General features: G+C 32.3%; 1 protein-coding gene across 5 annotated transcripts in view; it reads right to left on the reverse strand.

The window, feature by feature from the left end:
- LOC118201834 (uncharacterized) overlaps nt 1-24,163 on the reverse strand; it is a 277,211-nt gene that overhangs the window by 180,173 nt on the left and 72,875 nt on the right. The window contains exon 2 of one of the 5 annotated variants that reach the window (XM_085818400.1): nt 17,331-17,410. The gene's annotated coding sequence lies outside the window, so the exon portion shown is untranslated. Of the gene's footprint in view, nt 1-6,001; nt 6,181-14,387; nt 14,531-17,330; nt 17,411-24,163 lie in introns of those variants that run through there. The other 4 variants (XM_085818401.1, XM_085818402.1, XM_085818399.1 and 1 more) reach the window with 4 other exon arrangements.

Genomic DNA, 24,163 nt, shown 5'->3' on the forward strand with positions numbered 1-24,163 from the left:
CTTCCCTCCTTTTCCCTTCCCAAACCCCCTTCTTTCGAGCCAGTTGTTGCCCAGGCTACGTTCTTCGAATATCAACCCGAATTTTGAACACTCGCATGACGCAACAGAAAAGTATCACATGAAGTAACACACGCCTTTGAATAGATATCCCGTAAACACATACGGATGCAACTGGTACTTAGGTATTCCAAATGAAGGGGAAGGAAGAGAGAAACCTTAGACGACAGTTTTTTCTGATATTATGAAATAACAGGCTACTTCAGGCAGAAATATTTTATGGCTTACATGATTACAAGAAACCAGGAAAGATCAGTTACATTCGGTCTAGCGCGTACCATCTAAACAAAAATTGAAAACGTTTATTACCACCACTACAAAGTACTACTACCACCACTCTTGAACAAAGATCAGATAGCATAAATTTACGAGTGTTAGAGAAAAAAACTGAATCAGGATATTGGGGTTTTAATTTTTTAATTTAATAGTTAAAAATACTTTGCGTACCAGTACCACCTATTTTCCTCTTGCGTACCACCGGTTAAGAACCTTGGTTTAGTTTCGTTTAATTTTTATCTGGTTTCGTTTAACTGATTATGGCAAGGCACACTTGGAGTATTTTCCTACGTGAGGGATGCCTTCTTGGAGGGCTTTCTAAGGGAAAATGGCTCATATGCACGTTACACATGGGGAAAAATCACGAAAACGCCCAGTCGCCTGGAATCAAACCCAGGTCGGAACTTCAGTGTTTAGCGGCCGTTGCGGGGCGCATGTGATTAAGAAGTGGAACATTCTTTATTATATCACGCCATACATAATTGTTGGTTACACAAACTTAATATGAGCAAGTTTAGGAGCTTCCCCTTTCACTAGCAAATGGTTAAACAAAATACCATGTTGGAGGTATAGGAATTAACAAAATTTGAAATTTAATATCAAACTACAAAAGCATTAAATGGCACAAATATGTGTCATCGTTTTTAGTCACTTTAACCATTCACTCCTGCTCTAGAAAAAACTGAAATCTACTAGAAATACAAATTAAATAATAATATTTTTTAAAGCAATGACTGATTTTTGGAAAAAAAGAAGAAAAACATTTTATCCATCCCCCTTCAAAAAAAAGGAACTGCAAATTTTAAAAATTCAAATACTTGAATTTTTGGCAATACGCCTAAGCAACTTCGTGTTTAATTTCAAGTTTGAATAATTTCTAAAAATACTTGTTTTTAATGCCATATGTGGAATGAAATTATTTCTCAAAAGTTAAGTCCAATGCGTAATTTTGAGATACACTGAACATAAAATGTAAAAAAAAAAAGTTCGCATCAAATAATAATAAAAATTATTATTATTAGAATAATATTTCTAACTTTAAAAAATACTTTTACTCTAAGCTTTTACACGTACGAAACTTTCAAGGAAATCTAAAAAATTTCTGCTTAGGCTACCTACCTCTCTTTTTGAAAAATTCACCTGGCGGCATTTAAATGCGGTCAGAAGCTGAATAACGTTACATTTGCACCTTCAGTGATGAAGCTGGTAGTGTTTCCTCTTAATATTTAAGACTATGTATCAAAAAAAGAATGCATCTGTAATTTAAAAGTACGATTTCATCGCTAACCTAACATGCACAAATCGGTCAGTAACTTAAAAATGTATCTGCTGCAGATAAAACACTTCGAATAAATAATTTATTTCTATAACATACACAACTACGAAAAAAAAATGAAACTAATTTTGAGATTAATGCATCACCGGTAATTGTTTTGGCACAGTTCAGCGCACGAAAATTAGGCAGCAAATTGCATAACTGACTAAGGAAAGTTGTTATCGGTTTCAAAAATCGAAAACGTTCTTTATCGATCTAAATACTGGAAGCTCGACGAAAGCTTAGCACTGAGTTAAAATCATTAAAATAATCAATAAAAGTTTAACATAATCATAAAGCGTAACGCTTCGGATGTTTCAATTTTCCTCGGCCATTCTTACTAGGATATTTTCAATGACAACGTCGGTGGCACAATTAATACATGATTGATAATGCCAAGGTCGACACATGCTGTGGGTTTTTGAGAGACGGAGGGAGGAGAGATTTGTAGAATCCGAAACTAAGTCTGGATGTTAAGAAATGAGCAGAAAATTAACATAACAAAACCATGTTATTTATTTGCTTTCTGTTGTTGGATAACTTTTGTCAGTGTTACCTACCAACAGCATTGATAGTTTTCAGCATGCGGAAACATTAAAATTTCCAGTAATTATTTAGGAACACTGATCATTAACTTTATTAAATCATGACCTCGATGGCAACACTTCGTTGCTTTTGCACTTCTTCAATGTTATTTACAATCAAATGGCTCTTAATATTAAGTTACAATAAATCCGGCAACAACTTCAAAATGACATTCTGCGGACAATTTAGAGATAATTCGATAACATAATGTGATATCATTTGTTAAATAATTTAAAAAATACTTTCATTTTGTTTTATTCCAAAAATCATTATTCAAATTTCTCGACATTTGACAACGCACAAATTGCTTAGCTCTTAAAATTTACCACAGAATGGATCTCATACCGGCATTTTCTTTTTCGAATATGATAGTCGCCTTCTTGTACCGAAATACCTACTCACGTTTCACTTCTATCTTCTGTTGCCATATTGCAAACATAAACTTATTTATGCAGCAGAGATGAGAGTTGAGACACAACTCTAAAGAATATACATGATTTAAATCATTTTTCTACGTATGTAACGAATAAACATGAAGAAATGACTCTGTCAATAACACAATTCAATATTTTTAACAAATTAAGGTGAAGCTACAGATTTGCTCGTTTGGAGATTAATGATTCCATCTCAGACAAAACATTATTCCTTATTATATTCACAACAGATTACTTGAAATATTGTATTAAGCATACTCTGACGAATTTGGCACAAAAAGGAATAGAACTTTCTGCATTTAACTTAACGAACAGTTTACTAATTTCAACATTTTGTTTTACACAGACCACATAAATGCTTTATGTGTTACGGACGTTTTATACTTAACAGAAAACTTCCCATTCACAGTATTTGAAATTGTGCTTAAGTATTCTCTATCTTGAGAAAAATCTACCGCTTATAGAAGTCTAAGGTTAATATTTAAGGAAATAAAACATGTAATTGCCTCAGACAGACTACACAACACATTACCTTACACATTAGAAGTATATTTTATTTTTAGTTACGAAAAACTGGGGAATTCCAATGTACTTAATTCAGCTTAACACTTCTAAGGTGTCACAAAACTGAAATGCCTATGATTTGAAATATTTAACGATAAAGAATGCCCCCCCCAAAAAAATTACTAGTCATTTATATGTATCATAAGCACATGAAATAGGAATTATAAAGATCTTTTTCCAGTAGCAATAACAATACCATACATGCTACTTAATCTTACTGCATCGAGAAGTATCGCAACCTATAACATAATCTAAGTGCATATCGTTTGTAAATGTTCATAGTGCAAGCGATATACCGATAAAATTCTGAAGATTCATGAAAGCTCTTATACCTTGGACAAATGCAATACCTTGTTTACTTCGATCAGAAGAGATTTTAAATATCATTAACTGTGAAAATAATTTTATTTTATTTTATAAAAGCCAGAAAAAACATCACAAATGATGTTAAAAAGAAATACAAATGTCTGCACGTTATATGATATTAAGGATACTCCGTTCTTTCATACTATGCTATAGTACACACGTAACTATACTAAACAATTAGGTATCCAAAGCTTTAGCCGCCCCTCTTGCTCTTTGTAGCTTAAAAAGTTACAAAATATCAAAACGAAATGCAAGGAAATAAATTAACACTCTACGTTTTTTTACGAAAAAAAAAAACTTCAACTTTTCTAAAATACTATGCTGATTCTTTTCTGTTTGTAAAATCATGAATCTTCCATGACAATGTAGAAGTCTATTATTCCATTACTCCAACTGCTGTTCTGTAGATAATATAGTAGGATTTCTTGCAGTATTCGTAACAACAAAATTTCTTTACAGCAGTTCTAAAAACTAACACAACTAGTAACACTTAAGCAAATTGTGGGGAAACATTCGCAATAATATTCAGATATCCGGAACCGTACTCTGGAGACTACTTTAGAGTAAACTATTACACTAAAGTGAACTGAATCCCGCATCTCTGTTTCGTCTTCATTTACAATTACACGAAATAAAAAATTAACGCACTTCTCTCTAAACGCTTCCAAACAGATGTCATTGCGATCATACTTCAGTAAGCATTCAGTGTTTTTCATTAAAAAGGTCCAAATAGAGTAAGAAAACATCAAGTTGTTGAAATATCTCAGTGGTTTCTTTGAATATTCTTTCTGGTGTAAAATCCCTGTTTTTGATTCGACTGCCCAATATTATAAAATCACATTTCGCCTCCTAAAAATGTGCCGCCTGGGCCAAACTGCTTCCCTAGCTGTGCCATTGATACTAAACAGAAAATCAAACGAAGTCACATTGATGGGCTTCGTCTAGTCAGTGGCGGGTTCAGAAAAGAATAATTTCCAATCCTGATTTATTTACACCGAAATCAACATCATAAACAGCCAGGTGTAAGTTTACGAGATCAACCATTCTAATGATGATCCATAAAAATCACGATTAAACTATTATGTAAATCATCTGGAATTCGATAAGGGAAGATCGGAATTAAATTACACACTTCGTGACGGAAAATGTACATATGGTAGGAATCTCTACAAAGCCAGTTGAATTATTCATGTCAATTATTAATCTACATTATTTTCGAAACTTAAAAAAAAAAGTTTATTTAAAAATTATTACTTAAAATGATAATATAATAATAATAATAACAATTTTACAAAAATCTAATCTCGAAAATCCTAAGTTCCTTTGAAGCACGTGAAGTTCAGTATTTATAGAATATTCTGGGCATTTAAAGAAATTAGTTTATAAAATACGAATTCCATTTTTCATTCATTATTGAAGGCACCATATTCGTTCATTTATTAATTATTTAAAAATAAAATCACTTAATGTGAGCTTCATTTTTAAAATCAGCGAACATTAACTGAAAAAGCAAATTAAACCTCCTAAAATTTGTGAACTTTTTCAGGCCTTAAAACGGGCTTGGGAAGACTAACGATACTTTCGGGGACGATGCAGATTTGCCTACAATCCAAAAAGAAAACGCCCAATGGTCTGCGAAAATCTCTGCTTATTCAGGCATCACTGATTATTAAACGTCTTTGAATGGAATCAGGTGACGTGAGCTCAAAACGAATATGTAATACAAAAGAATTTTTAAAACAAGTATTAAACAGGACGAAAAACAAAGAAACTTCTCTCAAACCTATTTCCTCTGATTTACCACCTAATACTAGCAAAATGTATCTTCTATTTAAAATTAGAATGCAGATATCATGAATGAAATTAATTTTCCCGAAAGGTTTTTAAGAGTCCTACATAGCTTTGATAGCAGTTAATTAACTAAAGAAAAGGACTCCAGATTAAGTGATAAAATAAAACTAAAACTGATATAAAATTAGTGCATTTAAAGGGACATGGCATCATACATGTATTTAAAAATAAGCATAATAGCAACTACTTATTACATATTAAAAACCTGATAATGCTTCATAAATTTTAAAACAGCAACAAAAATAAACTATTAAATTATGCATCATTAGCTATTCGGATTAAGAAATCTAAAAGTTTTATCTAATCATATGCAAATACAGACGGAGATTTAGCTCAATTAACTGCAGAAATATAAAGGAAACAAAGTGAAAATAAGGAAATTGAAAGTTCTTAACAAAATACTGCATTTATGGAGAACAATGGAAGTTACCTCATTAAAACTTCCTTAATATAAATTATATAAAGCGAAATATTATTCTAATAATATAACTCATTCGAATTACTCAAGTGCCCAACATACAGAATTTGCTTTTAATTTAATTTTTACACTTACTTTTCGTCCGTTGCCCTCCTTGCAAGGATCTGTATAATAAAATTGCGGGAGAAGTAAAACGAGTGCAGAAACTGAAAATTCCAAAAAGCAGAAACAAGAACACAAATCGGTGCTATCTATCCGCTTTTGGATAGCGAAACACACACACTTCCACAGTGTCGGAAGTCTATAGGAGAAATAAAAGATAAACATCATCCCAAATCCATATGAGAGTTTGTTCTTCGTATGGGTTACCATGTTTGGCAACTGATCGCTCACTAATCGCCAACTTCGTTTTGCTACAAATAACAAGTTAGCAGGAAAGTTTTGCACATTCTAAAATTCCTTCAGGCTAATCTGTGTTGCCGTTTGAAATTATCTATGCAAAGCTGTATTTAAACAGGAATTATTTCTTTTTTCTGTTGATTCATCTTCCATTAAAAACCCTGCTCTTTTTGATGTACTTGAGTTTTTATAACTTAGAATTTAAAATTTACTTTCTTTCGAACATTTTAGCCTATTCTGAAAATCAGCGAATCTTTCCAGATAAAATTCAGCAGCGTAGGATATAGGTTTTTTTTTTCTTGTTTCGTTTTGTATTTTCATTGAGGTTTACATCATAAACACCACATTGAAAGTTAAATTTTGAATATTTTTAAATGTAATTCTCTAAAATTAAGAGAAATTCAATCTTCGACTGGCGTTCCATCGAAATTATAGATTGCATTCCTTGAAAATATAGAGTATAATTTCTATATAATCTGTTTAAAATTCAAAAACCACCTTTTGTTACCTTAACTGTTATTTACTTCTTGAAGAAGAAGCATAAGTGTCAGATTATTTTGAAATTCATATAGTTCTTCGAACAACTTAGGGCCTTCTTAAAAGAAAAATTAAACTATTAAATTTAACCTAATTTTAAGATAAAAAATGGCATATTCTTTCCTATGTGTTAAACAGGATAGTTCAGAAATGATAAAACAGTGATTATTTGTTGTTACAATACATCACAATATTTCTAGTGAATATTTGGTATTCAAAAATTTTCAGTCAGTTGCCTCATAAGAGTTCGGTTGAGTCGCTAACCAATGGACTCACTGCGTGCAAATGACTCATATACTTATTTGACTGGAAATTAACGATGAGAGATAATTTGGAGAGTATAAAAAGAGGGGCATACTTGAGAATAAAAATCTGCAACAGAGAAAAATGCTTATTCGACAAGGTTGCATTTTTAATAAATATGATAAAAACTAAATGATTATTCTTTAGTCAGGTACATAATATAGATAAAGAAATAACTTTTATTAATTACAATAAATATATATATAATTTTAAAAATTATCATTTTGGATATAATTATATTATATATTTTATCAATTAAGCGCAGCATTATAATAAAATAATAGTGTAAATTATTAAGAAGGATGGATATTGTTCTCAAATCGCGATTTAATAATTATCTAAAGTTATAATTTGAAATAGGAATTAAAGATCTTATGCCATGTCCAGTGGCAAATCATCTGAGAACTGACTATTTGCCAAGCCAAGTGGAAGTTAAAGATCTTATTTATATCTTGGAATTAACATTTACTAGGTCTCGGGAATAATTTGGACCAGGTAGCTGACCAAAAATTTGAAGAAAATTAGCTGTATACGTTGCTAATATCAAAAGAGATAAAATGCACAAAACATGTAATCTGAAATGTTCGACGAAATAAACAGAACAACAAAAAGTTTTTTTCTCAAACTAATTCTACCACTGAATATTAGTCATTGTACCTACTACTCAAAAAAAACAGGGCATTGTATCATTGTTAGTGACATTTTAGACTTAGCAACGGTTTTGAGCAATATGAAAAATATTTTAGGAAACAAAGCGTTTGTTAGTATAAAACGTCTAAGGAAGTTTACTTCATAAAACAAATGCACGGACCTTTTTTCGTATATTTTAACTTTTTAAACGGTTTTAAACAGTTGTATAGTTTAAAAATACTATTTGGCATTTGACTGGGCTTGGAAGATATTTACTTAGAAAAATAGTTAAAAATGTGATAAATTTTGAAAAATCTGATCGAATAGAAATGAGAATTTTCAAGCTCAAAAGTTGAAAAATGAGTTTCTTTATGTCCGTTACACTACATGACTTGTTGAATTATGAAGCTTCTAAAAAGTTATATTCAAGTTTATTCGTTGTCAAATGCTCGTGTATGTTGTATCTGCACTGCAATCGATCATTCCGCAAAAAATATGGCGCCTGTCTGGCTGATGGTCTTATCGAGGCACATTTTTTGGGATAGGGCTTATATTATGAGAATTATTAAAAATCATACTAGGGCTTACTTTTCGATTAGGTTTTATTTCAGGGAAATAAGATATTTTAGCTTTATACTACAAGCACGACCTATTTTTGCTAGTAAATTAGAATACTATGTTTTTTTTTTTTTTTTTTTTTTCCCTCCCCCGACTAATAATGCATCGGCTGTTTTATGTACCTTTAAATATTTACTATACTCAAGCTCAAATTGAACATATTATTTAGACGAAACTTTTGGTTTATGGAAAGAGATTTGAGATGAAAATTACCATACATCTTCCGGACTTTAAAGGACCCTCACTTACCTGCCAGATAGAATATGGCTCTAAAAGCACAACGTACTAGTTTAAAACGAAGCAGACGCGATTATATTTGCAGAGTAAAACACATTTTGTGCGGCAAAAGTCCATGTGGAATTACCCTTCGAGGAGAAAGATCATCCATCTAACTCAAGACACGTCTTATCTTAAATGGTGGTGTCCTAAGAAACGTATATCCCCCCAAAGTGTCATTTCTAGGGTCTGGTGATGGTTTCAGCAGGGTTAAATATACGTCATCTTTTCAACACGAGACGTTCTCGATTTACACACCTGCAATATGCTAAATGACACAGAGTACACTAAGATACCTTGTTATATATGTTTCAGCTAACACAGGACATGATTTTCAGGTACATATACGTAAATTATTCTGGAAGTACAATCTATCTCATTAATATAGACTATCAAAACGCCCATGCAGGCTAGTCCTAAAAAAGCAACATGCTTGGACAGATGAGACAATGGGCCTATGTTTTGTACACTGAAGAATCTAGATTTATATTGCAGTCATTCACATCATGTATTTTCTTTCACCATGTTAAAGCAAACAGGTATAAAAAACAAAGCCTCAATCATGACAGCATTGTGTTTATCCAGATGTACCATGGTGTTATTCTGATATATTCTATTATTCAATGATGCAACGGGATCTGACTTCTTGTTTACGGATGTCCTTGCGTATTCTGATGAAGCTATCTCTGCTGGAACAATACCTAGAAAACAAGCACGGGACCAGCTCATAATATCAAGCTTACGCTTGAGATTTAAACTCGAACATCAAGCGCGGAATACGTTTAATGGAAGCCTTCTAAGATGCCATTCACATTCATCATCATGTAGACCTTTAGACTGTAATACCGTCAATGAGAAGCTTTGGTGATACTTAAGCTCAGTAAGTTTTCCGAAGTTCAGGGTTTCGAATTAATTATACCCTTAAGACTGCGTAGATTCGTAAACAATGAAGACATACAGATCCTTTTTTTTTTTTTTTTTTTTTTTCTGTGGAATTCTTGCCTTTTGACACTGCATTTATTACTTGAAATATATTCGAAGAACGGTATAGTTACGTAAACTCACAATAATTCTAATATACAGGACAATTTACATGTATAACAAAATAAAACTGTAAGTAGTTAGTTGAATTATTCATTCGCGATATATTTAATCCTAAGATGGATAATATTAATCATATAAACACAAATCGTAATCTAAACCCAACAACTGCAATTGCGAAAATACCTACATCCTGCTATTTTTCAAAATGAGCAGGGTTACAAATATGAGTAAACAATTATTACTTCATTTTTTCTCTTTATTTCATTTAATACCCGTTTCGCAAATGGTGTTTTTTGATTTTTGCCTTATGTTCAAAAGCCCTGTAATTTTCTCAGTTCGCGAGAGGTCATGGCTTGCAACATGGGGACTGGATAAGAATCTTGACACGCGCCTTTTGCAAAGAAATGGAAGAGCGTGACAAGAATGTTTGCCAAGTGAGTTCACCGAATGGTCACCCAGGTGTACGTAATTCACTTTCCTTACCTTGCCTGCTTGAAAACATTCGTTATATAACAAGGAATATAACGTAAATAGAAAGATCTTTTTTCCCTTTTTAAATTCTGCTTAAAATCTGTATTTAAATCCACAATATTTTTAGTGCAACTCTGGCAGTCTGCCAATGTTCCAACGGCACATTATGCTGAATTTATGAACAAATGATCTTCTCCACCCACCACTTCGAAGGGTTATTGTTTCAGTTAGCATTAAAATCCTGTCTGCTATGAACAGAGATCGTTGCCAATCGACGATGCAACAATGTCTATTTATAACGGACACGACTTTTCATTTACCTTCGATATTCTGCATGTGCGTTTCTCGTTAACGAAAATAAGGCTTTTGGTTGTTTAAAACGTCATTTTAGTCGGATTCTTTAACAACATTTTGCAACTAGAGTTAATTTAAATTTAAGAACTTGAAGGTAATAAAAAAATGCTCTTAACATCCTAGAACAGGCCATTTGACGTTCAATAAAGAATTGCTTAACGAATATCACAACTTTCACAACTGAAATTCTCTTTGATATGCCTTTTAATTTTATTCAACGGTAAGTTATCACCCTTATGATATAAGATTTGTAAAAATAAGACTTACAGAATCTCAGACAAACCTATTTAGTCACTACCGGTTTTATCTCTGAAGAAGAAAATTACAAAACTTAAAGACCGATACTTTCGAATTAAGCTTCATTTTCAGGCGATTTTCGTTCAAATGAATAAATATCAAAATCAAAATTTTTAAAACAACACATCTGGCTTTGGTTCTTATTCGCCTAAATACAGAAACTCGATGCGGGGTCAGACTGCTTTCCTTCAGACTGCTTCCGCAGTGAGCTAGTTTCGACTTACCTAGTACATTGGCATAAGCTGCGTCTAAAATTCGCTAATTTTTTAAAAAAGCTTCTAGTTAGTAACTTTCTTGTCGAAGTAAATGTATGTATGTAAATCAAAGAAAAAGCAGTAAAAGCAGAAAAAACTCTGTTTTTGACGCATTAGATTTCAGCTTTTACGTTGTAAACTTTTTAATTTTCGACTTATTTTTGTAAGTTTATATTTCTTTCTTCTTCATTTATATTAAAAATTGAATGGATCTTCTACAGGGCTAGTAAAAATCATGCTTTAATCGCAATCTAATTTTTTAAGTGTAATTTTAAGCGATGTGAAATGCACAAACGGGTGATTAAAACAGAATGTTACACCCATGGATCAAGAACCGAAATTTATTTTTAGTTTATATTGTATGAGAATTTAATATGATAAACATACGTATTTAATAATCTTAAAACTAAAAAATAATAATTATTATAATAAAACAAATCTTTCGAGTTTTTGCATAAATTTAGTAATTTAACATTACTACCGCCTTGCATGCATAATTCAAGATTAAAAAAAATAACAAAAAAAAAAAGAAAAAGAAAAGAAAGAAAAAAAGAAACTTGAATAAGCTATTGACGAACCTAATCTATTTCCAAGGGCAAATTCTTTCGCATATAAACAATTGAAATTAAAATTTTTATTTAAAAAGTATTTTCCCCATCATCGTGGTGTCATCCTTGCGGTGTTTTACATAGTATTTCAATAATCCAATGAATTTGGAATAACAAATTCACATCTAACCAGAGCATAGTGCTGCCAAATCTTGAAACGCAAATTTTTTTAACTGCAGAGAACTTTTCGGACATTTTAATCTTTTAGTTCGAATGACGTTAAACACAAAACTTCTGAACTTTGAGGCAAGCAAGGTGGCATTCTGTCAATGCAAAAAATTTATTAAAAGAGCTTTCAAATATAAAATAACAAATCATAACTAATTCAATTCGTAAAACACAGAAGGGAAATAAAAATGTTTATTAAAAGTAGAAATGCCTTATTTTTGAAGTGATGTGTATATAAAAGGCGATTTAAACATTTTCGAAATCTTTTTCTCATTTTGCGAATTAAAAAAAAAAAAAAAAAAAAAAACCTTTAAAAATTAAAATTTTAAAATAAAGAGAAGGACAACAACAGCTCGTGTGAAACTAAAGGCCTTCAATTCATATTGCTATGAAATTTGAAATTCTGTGATGACATAAAACCGTCTCTAAAAGTTAAAAATGGCACAAATTCAGTAGATTCGCATAGAACTTAAAGGAAAAACAAATTCCGGCTTCTGGGTGCACATGTTCAGGTTCTGGGCAACTTGAGTTCAAAATCTGATATTCTATGTGCCAAATGGAGGCATTCGAAACAATTGTGGAATTATGATTTTCAGTTAGTTTTTAAGTGTAACGAATTAGTTATTTATTCTATGTGCCAAATGGAGGCATTCGAAACAATTGTGGAATTATGATTTTCAGTTAGTTTTTAAGTGTAACGAATTAGTTATTAGAAATCTTGTATTATCTAAACATTACACTGCGATATTTTTTATCCTACATACAATACTGTATAGTATCTTAAAATGACCTTACGCCGAAAATATTCCTTGAAAAGCTGATGTTGCGATTTCTTTATTTTAGAGAAATGGTTACAATTTAAGAAATGAAGCAATAGGATAGGCGTTCCAGACTCAATAAGACAAGTAAATATGATAGGACTCCAACAAATTTAAATCATATGACAATCGACAGCAAAAGTATGTAAGGTAAAAAATTTTACACAGGTCCATGTATGAAGAATCACAGCAAGAAAAATGTACTCCACAATCAATTAGTAGAACAAAATAATAATAGTTATTATTTTTTCACCTCGAGCAGAGCTTACGCAAAATCAGCTATGTCCTCGCCGTAATTAGAACACCCGATCTTCCGATTACTAGCCGGACGTGCTACCAGTTACATCGCGAAAGCATGCATAGGGTAAGGCGATAATTTCTTAAATAATGATTTTGTCTTTGTGAGGTTAAAATCATCCAACATTTAAGGCTAACGGGCACAAATATTGTTATACACAGTTAAGCAGAATACAATTCCAAATGCAAGTTTTTAAAATATAGTTTTTCGGTTAGATTAATGTTAATTTAAAAATATTCGTTTCTAACTGCCATTTTTAGAAGTATCGAAATTCGAACGGCGTTGCATTCGACGAAAATTAATTTTTTAATTTCTCCTTTCTCCTAAATCGTCTTACCTTTTTTTCGGCTGAAAGTGGTTTAGAGAGCACTATTTTCCTAATTTTCAAAACCCGGTTATTTTACAGGTTATGGATTGGGTTTTACGGCTGAAGATAGATCAACTTGCTGATCGAAATTTTCTTCATACCTGACCTATTTAAAAATATTAATTTCTTATATTCCCTCTTATTATTATTATTCAAAATGTGTCACATGACTGTCTTATTGCCGTATTCTAAATGCATCCTTTATTTGAATAATTTCTTAAACTGTAGTCATAAGCCTACGCGCGTCTACGCTAATTAGGCACTCAAGGAATGTTCGCCTGTGCAATCTTTGCATATTTTCTCCTAAACTGAATTAGACTGGGGAAGTCTGAAGATTACTGATAACCATGAGAAACATAATGAAGAACTTTAGAATGGAAAGTCGAAGGAATCTCCGAAACAATCGTCGTTCAGATACAAGCCTTTGAAGGTAAAGAACAACAACGTGGGCGCAAGGTCGAAATGCATTGAATTCGTGGCAATATGAGTTGACTGCGGCTTCTGCGTACAAGAATAACAATTTATTATACTTCAAAACTGGGCAATTACTTTTAACGGAGGATTTAAGAATTCTACATATTCCGGATTATGCACAGTTAAATTATGCGTCGTTGTGAATAAAAACACTTTAATTGGTTGATCGGAATTGAGTTTATTTCTGATGTTGCGATTTCTTTATTTTAAGTTGCCATATTCCGTTTATTCTATATATTCTTTGAGTCCTTCCAATAACTTTCAGACTCAGTACTCAGTGAGCTATATAAAATCTACCATATAGGCCATTGAATTATATCCAATAGTAATCGCTCAAATAATTTATAGTAGTATGTTCAATATCAAGCTTCATTAAAGAAATGTTTCAGTTGAAAAGCTTCTTCAAAATACTTCATAATAAATGCTTTACTTCAAAATACGTGAAGAAGACTATTTAAAAAAAAAATAATATAGTTTTTATGCTGCAAGAACTCAAATAGCACGAAATATCGTACATAATATGTCGCTTCGCTGTATTACCACTCAGATCAAAAAAAGGCCTGAAAATATCAACATTAAATATAAACAATATAATTTATGCTTACTACCGAGCGCTAGGATCCCAAAATAGGTTAGAATCCGAACAGAAATAGAGCTAAAAGCATCAGTGCATAGAACTAAACTGTCAGTTTCCGCTGTCAGCTGCAATGCCCGACGAGAAAGCGTAGATGCAGGCGAGCGATTACTGCCACTTTTTCCTCGTTATGGCAACCCTTCTTTTCGCCGCTGCAACCGAAACAAAGTTCATTTGTTTCGATTTGCCCTTTTTAGCGAGTACTGAAACTAAAAGGTGGTTACATCACGAAATGAAGTTCTATCCTTCGCGAAAGATGAAATTGTTTAAACTGCAGTAGAGGCACACGACATTTCTTTTGACATCAAGAAAAGGCGCGTTTCGCGCTATATTTTCGAAGAATAACAAACTCACATTTAAGTAAGGGGGGGGGGAATTACGGTGCTGAGCAATTATGGAAGTGAAGATGAAATTAATGACACTTCTAGTAAAAAAAAATGAATTGGAAAATAAATTAATGTCACTAAAGACATACAAAGTGTGTCTACGAAGTTCAGAACCGACTACGTTTCAGTTAATGTTTTATCTAGTTCAGGGCTAAATTCATAAAAAAGTCGAGGATTGAAGAAAACAGTTTTATTATTGTTTATCGTCTACACACATTCCTCGAAATGATGTACATCTCTTGACAACTCTATAGAATTTCTGAATGCCGAAACACAGGTCAACACTGTTGTAAAACTTGCTGCTTTTCTTGAACATCTGAAACGCTTTCAGTAGAAGAATGAGATTTCATCTTATGAAACACATCGTCTACAATACCTCATAGGTAAAAAAAAAAAAAAAAAAAAAAAAAAAAAAAAAAAATAATAATAATAATAATAATAATAATTAAGTACAGTTACTCGCTTTTTTTGCCAAAAATACTTAAAAATAGTTGGATTGTGCAAAGCATCATTATCTCGCAATAAAACTAGTTTACAGAATCTAGTGTCTTCCTAGCTAGAAAAGCACTGATTCCAGAAATAGACCAATCATTTTTTTCCCAAAAATGCACACTGGTGGCTCTGGCATCAACAATGGAAAAGGATGTGAAATTAAAATGTACTGGTTATCATTAATTAAGGAAAAATCACAAAAATGACGATTACTCAAAAAGTTACGTGTTGAATTTAATGATACCGAACCACAGTATACAACACATTTACAGTGTTATAGAAATTAGCGTAAGTATAAAATGAACAATTGGAATGTGCCAGTTTGGTATATGAAAATTAACTTCAGTATGGAGTATGATCGTCCCTAGAAGCAATACAGCACATACAGCAATGTGTGATGCTGTCAGTTATGCGATCTATCAGTTTTGTATGAAGTAAGAGCCATTTTGCAAAGCATTTGCAAGCGTGGCAAGGGTCTTAAGAGGAGGATTCAGAGCAGCTATACGTCTGCCTATAACATTTTAAAGATGCTCGACAGGATTCAGGTCCGGTGATAGAGCTGGCCACGCTTTGCGCTGAATTGCTTGCTTCTGAAGATAATCATCCACGATGCAGTCTAGCGTTGTCGTCCTGTAGCAGGAAATCATCACCTATTAACCTGGCATAAGGGCGCACATAAGCATCAAGGATGTCATCTCTATAGGCCTGAGCATTCACGGTTCCACGTGGAAAACTATGGAAGTCTGCGCGCCCACCCAAAGAGATACCCTTCCAAACACAGATACTACCTCCTCCGTATGCATCTCTCTCACAGATGTCTGATGGATGATAACGGTTTCCAGGTTCTCTCAAAATCAAATAACGCCTACTATCGCTTTGGAGGCTAAACTCATCGCTATAGAGAATAGCTCTCCATTGATCAGCTATCCAGTGTACATACTGACGTGACCACTCAAACGTTTCCTTCTATGTCGAGATGTGAGTGGTACGCAAATACGTTGATACCAGCATTCTGGTGGATGCAGCATGGGAGGGTCTGAGATGAGTCGGAGTTGAGTTCTCTACTCCTTCGTGCCCATACCAACAAATATCGGTTATCGAGGATCGTGGTAGCGGTTCGCCGTCCTTGGCATCATCTTCCTCGATGACGAATCTGTGATTAGAAATTGTTGTCTGGCTATGAAATTGTTGAAACTCTATGAACAACAGGACTCACATTTAGCCATCTGACCACTTCTGTCTGACTTTGCTCTGCCTCTAGTCTCCCAATAGCTCTCCATCGCAGTTCTTCGCACAAATGATGCCTGGAGGTAATTATTAAAAATTGGTAAATCATTATGAAAGTTAATTATCAAGAACGTCTCTGACAGTTAACCGTATCTTAAGACTAAATTTTGCGACACTGAATGAATATGTTGAATGAAAACTTATGAATATGTTGTCATCTGATTGCTGAAAGGGTGATGGTCATCTGGGTATTGGGTGTATGAGGATAAGAAGTGTACAAGGCCAAAATCCACTAACTTATGGTAAATATTGGCGGCCTTTAACATTTATACCTACCTATCTATCACATTTTTATAGGCCTTCGAGTTAATTATATATGCTTTTCAGATACAAATACTTCATGAATTGCTAATGTAATCATCCGTTAAGAGTTTCTGAAGAGAGGTTTCTATTGAATCAATAGCATACAAACCTATAACATAGCCTATAACAAAACCATCCTTACCAAACAAAAATATTATATCATTTAAAGGTTTCTGTTTCTTTGACAATCAAAACTCCATTACTTCTTATTATTTAGGCAACGAAACCACAATAGCAGATATTAGTTACACAAAATACACAAAAATTTACATTTATACAATTCTGATTCGTTACTGATTCAATGAGCAACAGGAAGGCACTGAGAAGAAATCGGGCAACAAGAACAAGTTTGAACTTTTTTGTTATAACCAAAACTAATATAAAGTATTAAAAAACAATGAAATTTCAGTTTTGCTTAAATTTTAAAAGCAAATCAAATTATTTACCTTATGTAAATTTTCTTCTTCCAAGTAAACGATTTCTTCTCGGTAAACGAAGCTCAGTGGAATGAAATTTGAACAGTCACCTAGAATTATGAAAATATTATTAATATTAAAATAATGTGAATTAAATTAATCTGTACTCAGGAATATCAGAAGAAAATTAAGACATAACATTAAGCAGCTAAAAAGATATTTGTAAATATTTATAATTATTTACAGCTTTGGAAACTAATTCAAAGTGCAAATAGTACAGAAGATAATTTATTATAGCAAAAGAGTAGGAAGACATGCTTTAAAATGGATATCCGTATTAAAAAATTTTCCACAAGAAGCTTAATCTTTACATTTTACACTCAAGAGAAACTATGATAAAATCCGTAGCCTACCTACTTCTGTGCAGTTCAATGTCTGGTAGTGGCGCTAAGAGTAAATCCTTGCAAAATCAGCCACTACTACAACAAAACATCAAACTATTTAAGTAGCACCTTCTGGGATGTCAAATTTGGAGATGCGAAAGCATTTTAAACATATCAAGCTTTAAAATATTATCTTTTCTACAGTCAAAAACACTCAACTTCAAACGCTTATAGAATTGTTTACAACACGTTTCAAACCATTTTCCGAAGAATGTTTTCCCTTTTAAAATTATCCAAATTCGGAAAATACGATGTCTGAATTGACATCATTTGTTCATTGTGGCACTTCAAAAGCAGCTAATTCCTTTTTCCCCTAAATAATCACAAGATGCGAAATTCGGCTGTTTCCTCTATTAGCCTCAAATAAAATATCAACTAATTCAGAAGTCAAAAACAAAAATCAGCGTTGTATTTTCAAAATTTTCGCAGGACTAGTTTCGATGCTTTTGACCGAACTACCATCCTCAGCTGCAAAACCGCAAATGTACAAGATATTAAATAATGACTAGATAAGATAAGAAAGCCTGGACAGGAATAAGCAAGTGGCGCCATCTGTTGATGAAACCAGAACTAAAACATAATTTCTTTAAAGGCCGAAGGCAAAGACGGATTGGAATTAGGAATTAGGATCGTTAACTAGAAGAGAAAGATTTTTTGGAATGTGAAATGCCTCTAGAAAATCCAATTCTCCAATGGAAGATGTTTTTTGAATAATTTTGGAAGCAGAAAAATTGAAAGTGTGATTTTCGGACCAACAATGTTGAGCAACAGAAGACTTCTGTGTTTCCTTTTTACTTCCTTCTACGAAGTAAAAAGGAAGTATTGTAATCGCGAAAAGCTTCAGGCAGCATATTTCAACGAAAATATTCACTTTGACCGCTTTCGAATGCAATTTAACGATGTTTTTGCGTGATATCTATACGTAAGGACAGAATAAAAGACTCTTTTCCTCCAAAAAAACTGAAAAACTGCTTTAAAATGAATTCTGAATTTTTCGTGGCGTCTGTACGTACGTACGTATACGTACGTATACACGTACGTACGTATATACATACGTATCTCGCATAACTCAAAAACGAGTAGCCTCAGAACGTTGAAATTTTGTATGTAAGACTACTATAACATGTAGATGTGCACCTCGTATTTTGGTTTCAATTGGCCGCGCCAAACGTACATAAATATATTTATAAAATATCCACTCTGTTACCCGGCTCAGTGATTTCAGTTTCTTTACTCTTATATGTTTGTAAATTGTACATTTTTTGCTTTAAAAATGATTGAATTATGTTGTTTTTATCTTCCGGTTAAAGTTTTTATGCCTTTCGTAATTCTGGAGGCAATATTTGTACAATTATCAACAATTTAAAAGCTGTTTAAGGGCGGTTAAGTTTTAAATAACATGGCGGACATATTTGTTTACATTTGAAACAGCAGAATTGTAGATTTGTTGCCAATCTAGAGAGACTAAGCTTCGCAACACAAAAATAACGCCTTCATTTATTATTGCGAATTAAATCATGCTTAATCCTTTCTGGAGTTTTTTCGAGGAAATAAGTATTTAAGATTTACTTCGTAATTTTTAATACAGATATTTTGAGTTTTTATGTATTTTAGCCTTGTCGCGAAGTGAAAACTGAATTAATTGAATGAGAAATACTCAATCGTCTGTGAAAAACTGTTTCTTTTTGGTTTTGTTTGCTTAATTTCTTTTATACATCGTTCTAGCTTTGTTATAGTATTTGAATAGAACATGTGGCAACGATTAGATAATTCTTTAAATGATATAAATTTTGTGCATTCTGAGTTATAATATGAACGAAATATAATACTGTTAAGTAAACCTAGCGCCAGAGTGTGTCTATGGTAAACAAAGTGAATTTTAAAGAATGCATTTATTCTATTGTAGTTTATGCGCTGTCGGCGAAGTAGGTTTAATTCAATCTAATAAGTTAAATGAAATGCAAGAAAAAAATGCGTATAATTTAATATTCTGTACAAGGAAGTCATGTGGTGTACACATCAGATTTTTTCTAAAATATGCCTCATGTTCCTTGACGCGAAATTTTAAGGCTCTCTTAGTTTGGCCGATGTAAATAAAACCACACTGGCAAGGAATCCTATACATACCCCAGGAATTCATATCCGGAATGGGGTCCTTGAGTATGGAACTCGGAATTTTATTGATAGGAGAATACACAACCCGAAAGTTAAATTTCTGCAAAATATGTGCAACTTCATAGCTAATTGATGAAAAGAAGGGAATGACAACAGAATTTTTATAATCTCCAAAAACAAGAGTGTGCCTTTTAGTGTGTTGAGATGAGAATTTTTTAACTGCTTGATTAATAATGTTGGGTGAAAAGCCCCTGTCAATAGCTATCGCTTTGAAATAATTTAGTTCTTCATCAAGGGCTAGTTTGGAGGAGCAAACTTGAAGAGCACGGAAAACATAGGAATAAAATGAAGCTAACTTTTGTTTAGTCGGATGACATGATTTAAAGTGTGGTGGAAGGCAAACGGATGAAGGTTTACGGTAAACCGTAGTACTGAAGTTGGATGTGTTACGTGTGACCAAAATGTCGAGAAACGAAGAGAATCGCAAGTCCCAAGTTCAAAAGTGAACTGAATAGCAGGATCAATAGAATTCAATTCTATTGATTATATACATGATTGCGATCTATGCAGAATGAGTTTTCATGTGTAAGAACCAATAATAAGTTGTGACATGCGATGCCTTCTGGGCAAACAAATTTGCAGGGGCCCCTGCGACACATATATTTTTATTAATGGCAAGTCGATTGATATATACACAAATTAATACCCTGTGATCGTGGAGGTCCCTGGCAAGTGTCCAGCGTAAAGACAGGACTGATTACCAGTGCACCAGTGAATATCTACACTAATAATTTAAAAAAAAAAAAAAAAAAAAACTTTATTGCTCTAAGTTAAGCTTTGTTGTGCTACTTCAATCAAATAAGTTAAGCTTTGTTGTGCTACTTCAATCAAATAAGTTAAGCTTTGTTGTGCTACTTCAATCAAATAAGTTAAGCTTTGTTGTGCTACTTCAATCAAATAAGTTAAGCTTTGTTGTGCTACTTCAATCAAATAAGTTAAGCTTTGTTGTGCTACTTCAATCAAATAAGCTATGAGATGCAAAGCAGTTTACTTTCAGGTAGATTCAATGCTTAGGAATCATACTCTCATTAAAAAACTTCAACAGTTTTTGCTTCGTGTGTTATAATATTAACTTTATTTAAAAAATAATTTCTCTCCCCCTTCTTAAGCTGATGTATTTAACAAATTACAGTAGATAAACCACTAAAAGGATGCAAAATATTCCGTACTTCAAGGCTTCGTAATTGTTACAAATTAATGCGTTGTATGTCGTCGTTTCTAAAATTATCAAAATGGTTTCGTAGTTGGACAAGGCGTGCGTTGCCTTGCTCGATGCAATCAAAACGGTATCCATTTCTATATGCTCTTAATTCGGTTTTGGCCACTTGCCCGTATTTGATAATTTCAAAACAGTTGCGGGGATGTGATAATACTATCCTCCCTCAGACATTCTCTCCCATCAATTTATTCATTTTTTTTTTCTGGTCAAACAATAGCCAAGGCCATTCTCTGACACAGATCATCAACAAAGATCATCAACGACACAAATTTTCGCTCTTCATACATTGCACTGACTGACTTCATAACACACAAATGCAGAAATGAAATAAAATAATCTTCCTTCCCTAAATTTTAATGAAGAACATTTTGTGAGCATTTTCTATAATATTTTATTTTCTGAAATATTATTCTTTACATTTATCTTGCAGTTAAAAAACAATCAAGTAATTTTAATTCAAATTTTATAATTTAAATCAATAAAATTATGGAACTTAAGATCATTCTATTTGACTACTAATCTTATTATTTTCAAGAAGCTTGCGTTCATCCACTACTCGACATCTTTACAGCGATCAGCGTGACGTAAGAGAGGACATATATATATATATATATATATATATATATATATATTTAACCCTCACCACATGTGCACACAGTAAATCAGATTTGATTCTTGGCTTGTCATTGAAAAGAATACCTAAGCGTTGTGATCTTGGGTTACACGTTACACTCTCTACCAAAATTCTGCCCTTAAGACTTTGTGAGAATGGTAAATGGAATGATACAGTAAAAATAATTGATACTTTTTTAAAATTTTTTATTCAAAAAAGATTTTGATATACTTTTTATTTTTAAAGTTTAATTCTGGACTACTGTAAACGACGCTATTAAAATGCGATCTAACTAAGATGAGAAAAATCTAAGGAATTCCAATTAAGACTGCCCGTTTGACCGTACTTTCGTGAAGAAATTTCTAACGGAAAATGGTTCATATTCACATTACACATGGAAAAACATGGATAATGATGACCTTATCTACTTGCCACTGCTGGACATGATGAAAATTCTTTTCGGGTAAAGGTTTAAACGATTAATAACTAGTAAACAAACTTTGCGATTCTTATTGTAGAGAGTTATTATCTAGTTATAAATCCAATAACACTTCAAGTGATATATTTCACTTTTTTTAGGTATGTTTTACATTTGAAGCGACCACACTGAAGTCTGTGAAGTGCGCTGTGGAACCTACATCCACCAATATAATTTTATGTTGAAAAACAATACCGATTATTGACAATACCGTTGATTTATTGGCAAATTAATGCCTCAAGCATTTATAAATTTTTATGCCAAATGTGATAGAATTAGAAAAATATCACTAAGAAAAACACTGCATTCGATGGTGAATTTCAATACCTGCACAAAAAGTGTTAATTTAAATATAAAAGAACAGTGGTCTCAGTAACAGTTAAAAACAATGACTACTATATCTGCAAATGATTAAATTAGAAAGTTCGGATGCTAACTGAGACAATTTTTGTAAATAGAAGTTTCAATTTATGATCACAAAGTGACTTATTCTCATCATGTTTTTTGAATTCTCAATGGTGGTTGCGTAACATGAAAGTGTTACAGATTCATCTTCCAAATTAATCTTAAATTGAAACCATAGTTAGTTAATTTGAAATTTGTATTGTGCCATATCCATGAAAGGTAAATGAAATATTACGTAGAATATATTTGTCTCTTTTCTTTTAATTAGGACTTCCATCTGATCCCTCCACTAATTAAGCAATCAAATTAAAAAAATTAGATAAAAGATTGATAGATTAAAAGATTGATAGACGTTTATCCATAAACAATATGTAAAAAAATGAGTTCTAGTTTATTTATTTCATCAATATACGGAAAAACTAACATCATGTCATCACAGAGAAATTTTTCATTCCAAAAAAAGTATTTACTACCAAAAAATAAAACTGTGGAAATATATGATTTTAAAACCAATTGCAGATGACTGTTTTTGAGCGTACTCAGTTATTTTCCTCCTTTATTTCTGTTAACAGTATTTTATCGTTATATGCTACTGAACGAGTAAAACACCACAAAGGAAACTGGATATCATATAAGAAATCAGGCTGAAAATCACACAGAAATTAGCAAAATTTTTGAAAATATTTGTATTACACTGCATGAATGGAGAAATTTCTTTAAAACTGAAAAATTACCCGCATAAGTTTTCAAAGTGTTACGTAAATGTATATGGTACATCAGTGTAACTTCAACTAGTATTTTAACATGAACAGGTAACAAAAAATTGCAAACGTCTGATCAGTGCGTATATTTTCACTTAAGTCCAGAGCACTGAATCAATTTGATTTCCCATAATTTTGCTTCTTTTTAATTCATGGTTCAGAAAGCCAAAAGAATGAAGACAAAACAATTGGTTTCAAACAAACAGAAGCAGGAAAACTGCAGTCGAAATTTCTCAGAAGTAAGGAACTGTTCCGTGCATTACTGACAAATACGTCAAAATATATCATAAGGATACTCTGAAATGTTATGAAACTCACTAATCCAAGACTCTTGATTTCAAGCTTTTTATTAAACTGTTAAAAATATTTTTTAAATTCTGGCTATACTTTAGTATAAAAAAAAGCGAATCGAATGTCTGTTTGTTATTACTAGTTCGTTTTGTCTTTCGGAAGGAACATATCACTCCATTTGTTATTTGGAATGCAGTTTTGATCCTGTTCCGCGGAAAAAGACATTTATTCAAAAGAAAACAAAGTAGCACAGACAGCTCGTAGATTAGGCAATGAACAACTTGAAACTTCTGAAGCTTTATTCACGTGAAAGGAAAATTAAGACTTACTTTTGAAATCTATTATCATCATTTTAGAAAATGATGATGATAATAGATTTTAGAAAATGATGATAATGATGATAAAGGATAATAGTTTTAGCACTGTTTGTTAATAATTAAGAAAATAGTTACAACCTTAAAATTATAAAGGATTAAAC

Source organism: Stegodyphus dumicola, chromosome 6 (assembly GCF_044657685.1).
Source record: "Stegodyphus dumicola isolate Sdum_Otavi_A_Nest chromosome 6, ASM4465768v1".
Taxonomy (NCBI): Eukaryota; Metazoa; Arthropoda; class Arachnida; order Araneae; family Eresidae; genus Stegodyphus; species Stegodyphus dumicola.